This window comes from Pristiophorus japonicus, chromosome 12, assembly GCF_044704955.1.
Source record: "Pristiophorus japonicus isolate sPriJap1 chromosome 12, sPriJap1.hap1, whole genome shotgun sequence".
In the NCBI taxonomy this organism is placed as follows: Eukaryota; Metazoa; Chordata; class Chondrichthyes; family Pristiophoridae; genus Pristiophorus; species Pristiophorus japonicus.
The window spans coordinates 38,933,896-38,939,255 of NC_091988.1; the positions used below are offsets into that span (position 1 = coordinate 38,933,896).

The 5,360-nt window shown below is 41.0% G+C and overlaps 1 non-coding gene across 1 annotated transcript; it reads left to right on the forward strand.

The window, feature by feature from the left end:
- The first annotated feature begins 863 nt into the window (after nucleotides 1-863).
- Nucleotides 864-936, forward strand: trnav-uac (transfer RNA valine (anticodon UAC)). Its single transcript has one exon. It is a non-coding gene; the product is annotated as a tRNA-Val (tRNA).
- The last annotated feature ends 4,424 nt before the right edge of the window (nucleotides 937-5,360 follow it).

The following is a 5,360-nucleotide window of genomic DNA, read 5'->3' on the forward strand; positions in this document are numbered from 1 at the left end:
CATAATAATAGATTCTTGTATTTTCCCCACTACTGATGTCAGGATAACTAAATTGTAGTTCTCTGTTTTCTCTCCCCCTCCTTTCTTACATAGTGGGCTTACATTTTCTACTTTCTAATCTGTGGGAACTGTTCTAGAATCAATGGAATTTTGGAAGATGACAACCAATGCATCTACTATCTCTATAGCCAACTCTTTCAAAACACTAGGATGTTGGCCATCAGGTCCAGGGGATTTATCGTCTTTCAGTCTCATTAATTTTTCGAGTACCTTTTTTTTACTAATACTAATTTCTTTCGGTTCCTCATTCTCATTAGACCCTTGGTTCTCCATTATTTTTGACAAGTTATGTGCATCGTCTTCCGTGAAGACAGACACAAAGTATTAATTTCGCTGCCATTTCCTTATTGCCCATAACAATTTCTCCCGTCTCAGCCTTTAAGGAACCTGGTTTCAATCCTCGTTCAATTAATCGCATAAAAATTATTGAGGTCTGTGAGATGATTAATAATTGCTGTAACCACCATGAATACCAATACTTTCTGTGATAGACCGAGCTTACAGACTATCTGACTTCTCCTGTCCATTTCCGGGCATGTATTCCGGGTTTAATTTTGTAAACTGGGTGAGTTCGCTGATCGCGGATAGAAAGGTAGGAGCCTCTGTGGCCCCACTGTGAGGATGTGGAAGTGAACACGGTGGCTGGGTGATCCCTGACATTTCTGGAAAGGGCAGTGGAGGAGAAGGATTGAGAACATTCAATGCAGGACAGAAGTTGTTTTAGGTGAGCCAACACACAATGCCGATCAGCACAGATGGAGCTCCCTGGTCACCTCCCCTCTGTTGGGGTTATTGTACCAGAGGTTTCTGTAGTGTAGTGGTTATCACGTTTGCTTTACACGCGAAAAGTCCCTGGTTCAATCCCAGGCAGAAACATTATATTTAAACTTGCTGTGGATGAACAATCTGAGGCGAGTTTCGTCTCCCTGCAAATGCTGCCTGGCCTGCAGAGATTTCCAGCATTTGCTGTTTTTTTACATATCTGTTTTGATGTCTCTTGCTAGTTTACTCTCATTCTATTTTCCCTTCAATTTTTTAATCCTCTTGCTGAATTCTAAAATCCTCCCAATATTCAGGCTCACTACTTTTTTTTGCAACATTATAAGCCTTTTCCTTTGATCTAATACTATCGTTAACCACTCTTGTTAGCCACGGTTGGACCATTTTTCCTGTGTTTTTTTTTTGCCTTAAAGGAATGTATATTTGTTGTAAATTATGTATTAATTCTTTAAATGCTATCCATTGCTTGTCTACCGTCATACCTTTTAATGTAGTTTCCCAATCTAACCTAGCCAACTCGCCCTTCATACCAACGTAGTTTGCTTTGTTTAGATTTAAGACCCTACTTTCAGATTTAACTAAATCATTTTCAAACTCAACATAAAATTCTATCATATTATGGTCACTGTACCCTAAAGGCCCCTTAACTACAAACTTATTAATGAACCTTTTCTCATTGCACAATATGCGATCTAAAATAACCTGTTCTCCAGTTGGTTCCTCAACATACTGATCTAGAAAACTATCTTGTATATTTTCCATGAATTCTTCCTCCACACTATTACTACAAATGTGGTTTGCCCAATCTTTGTATAGATTAAAGTCCCCCATGATTACAGGCGTTTCTAATTTCCTGATTTATACTCTGCCCTACATTACAACTACTGTTTGGAGCCTATATACAACTCCCACCAACGATTAATTTTACTTTTAATTTGTAGTTTTAATTAGTTAATTTAGTTTAAGTAATTAATTCAATAAAGTTATCGTAGTTAATACTCTCCCAGTTCTGAATTTAATCCACTTACCTAACCTAGAGAGCAAAGGAGTTGTAATACTCACCAACCAATCAGCTACCTGCTGTCCTGTGACCTCACTCCTTGTTTTCTCTCTTTTAAACTCGCTGTTCAACTCGCCTTCATGTCGCTCCCTCTGCTGCCGGTGCTGCTCAGGTCCGCCTGTGTCCCGGCCTTCTCGCAGCTCTCTTTTATGCCTCCCGTCCTGCTCAGGTCCGCCTGTGTCCTGGCCTTCTCTCAGCTTTCCTTTACGCTGCTGGTCCTGCTCAGGTTCACCTGTGTCCTGGCCTTCTCTCAGCTCTCCTTTATGCCTCCGGTCCCGCTCAGGTCCGCCATTCAGCGGCATCAAAAGAAATTCCTTTCAGTCATCGATCTGAAAAGTTAACTCTGTTTTCCTCTCCACAGATGCTGCCTGACCTGCTGAGTATTTTCAGCATTTTCAGTTGATAACACCTGAGGCCACGATAGACCTCTGCTGTTCCCGGTATTAACCTCTGTTGGCTCATGGTTGATACTCTACTCCTTGGCCCTCATATTCCACTGAATAGCCTCCACCAGTGTGCTCATGATACTCTGCTCATTGAACAGTACATGGAGCTACTTCCTTTCCACTCTATGCTATGAACCTGAAGACTGGTATGTGACTGCTCCAAGCTGCACACTGTCTACTCATGACTTCATCCCACCACAGGACCTCAAACTTTAATTTTGGATTCTTTCATATTGTATCCTCCCTGTCCTCTGTTTACGACCAGGATATATGTGGTGCACAACTAGCTTAGCCCTCCGTCGCCAGATGTGGCTGGGTCACATCAAGCGCTACTGGGCTTCAGTTTCCTCTGCCAAAACTGCCTGCTACCCCAGGATCATCCTGGAAGCAAAGATAACCCCAGGCTTCAGTTCACCACCATCTCCTTAAACCCCTTACCCCTCATCTCTGCACTCTTCACTTCCTCCTGTTCCTATTGCCCACCAAGCCAAAACTTCCCCCAGACTGCTCCATGCCCTCATCCTGATCCCTCATTTCTTTTTAGCTTTGCTCCCACCTCATCCATGCCATTTCAGGGCCCATCTCATCCATGAGATCCCCGCTCCCTCGACCCCATTCCCACTAAATCTATGACCACCCAACTTCCCTTCCTGGCCCCATGCTAGATGACATTGTAAATGGTTTCTGATCCTCAACAATGACGCCATTCTTTCAAAACCATTCATTTTTTTTGATTCTGCCTTTGTGAAGCAATTTCAGATGTTTTATTGGCCCGGATTTTGCAGTAAAAACAACGGTGAAGCTGTCAGCGTTCACCATTATTAATGAGTAAATTGGACAGCATCTTCCAACATCCTCACGTGGAGTTAAATGTGGAAATCAGGAAGTTGCTGTCAGAGTTGCCCTGCTCCTACAAAAGCTTCTCTATAACCGGTATGTCACCGAGAGACTCGGCATTCAAATACATGGAAGGATGTGAATTTGCGGCATTTATATGATAGCTACCCACTAAAGATGCTAGAAAAAGTCAGGGCTTGTTCATTCCAGTGCAAGTGTATTTTTAACGGCGTGATAAATCTTAATTACTGACAAACAATCTCGCTGACAATTAACTTTTACTAGTATGGAGTTCCGTTCCTTCAGATTTTAGTTCATGTTGGAGATTTAAATAAAATAAAAATGTATTTTTTTACTTTTTCTATCTGTCTCTTTTATATCCATTAATCCCATCTTTCTTTCCTACTCTTTATTTCGCTTTCTGTACATGAATTGGCATTGAATTAATTATTCTAACCAAAACTTCCTTCTTCAGATGCTGCATGCCTCAGTAAGGATTCTTCAATCTGATTGGTTAAGGAAATGCACAGTTGCTTGCTTTGTTCACACACGGCCCCCAATCCCCTGTAGAAGGAGCTGCTCTGTTTTGGCTCTCTAATAACTGAAAGTCGCAGAGCAAAAGCCCACCGAAAGTTTGTGAACAAGTTTAAGTGTTATGCCTTGAGGAAGAGTTTATAGGTTGTATCTGGGATGATTTCCTTGAACAGTATGTTGCAGAACCAACCAGGGAGCAGGCTATCTTAGATCTGGTACTGTGTAATGAGACAGGATTAATAAATGATCTCCTAGTACAGGATCCTTTAGGAAAGAGTAATCATAACATGGTTGAATTTCAAATTCAGTTGGAGGGTGAGAAAGTTGGATCTCAAACCAGTCTTAAATAAAGGAGATTACAAAGGTGTGAAGGTAGAGTTCGCGAAAGTGGACTGGGAACATAGATCAAAATGTAAAACGGTTGGTAAGCAGTGGCAGACATTTAAGGAGATATTTTAGAACTCTCAACAAAAATATATTCCAGTGAGAAGGAAAGACTTTAAGAAAAGGGAGAACCATCCATGGTTAACTAAGGAAGTAAAGGATGGTATCAAATTGAAAACAATGGCATACAAAGTGACCAAGATTAGTGGGAGGCCAGAGGATTAGGAAACTTTTAAAAAACCAACAAAGGACGACTAAAAAAAAATGAGAGGGAAGATCGATTATGAAAGTAAACTAGCAAGAAATATAAAATCAGATGATAAGAGTTTCTACGGGTATATAAAAAGGAGAAGAGTGGCTAGAGTAACTGTTGGTCCCTTAGAGGATGAGACTGGGGAATTAATAATGGAAAATAGGGAAATGGCAGAGACTTTGAACAAATATTTTGTATCGGTCTTCACGGTAAACACTAAAAACATCCCAATAATGGATAATCAAGGGGTTATTATAGGAAGGGAGAAACTTAAAACAATCACTATCACTAAAGAAAAAGTACTCGTAAAATAATGGGACTAAAGGTGGACAAGTCCACTGGACCTGATGGCTTGCATGCTCGGGTCTTAAAAGAAGTGGCTGCAGAGATAGTGGATGCATTGGTTGTAATCTACCAAAATTCCCTGGATTCTGGTGAGGTTCCAGTGGATTAGAAAACCGCAAATGTAATGCCCTTATTTAAAAAAGAGGGCAGACAGAAAGCAGGAAACTATAGACCAGTTAGCCTAACATCTGTCATTGGGAAAATACTGGAGTCCATTATTACGGAAGTAGTAGCAGGACATTTGGAAAAGAATATTACAGTCAAGCAGAGTCAGCATGGTTTTATGAAAGGGAAATCAGGTTTGACAAATTTGCTGGAGTTCTTTGAGGATGTAACGAGCAGGGTGGATAAGGGGGAACCAGTGGATGTGGTGTATTTGGATTTCCAGAAGGCATTCAATAAGGCGCCACATAAAAAGGTTACTGCACAAGATAAAAGTTCACGGGGTGGGGGTAATATATGAGCATGGATGTAGGATTAACTAACTAACATAAAACAGAGAGTCGGGATGAATGGGTCATTTTCCGGTTGGCAAACAGTAACTAGTGGGGTTACCGCAGGGATTGGCGCTGGGGCCTCAACTATTTACAATCTATATTAATCATTTGGATGAAGGGACTGAATGTAATGTTGCCAATTTACTGATGATATAAAGACAGGT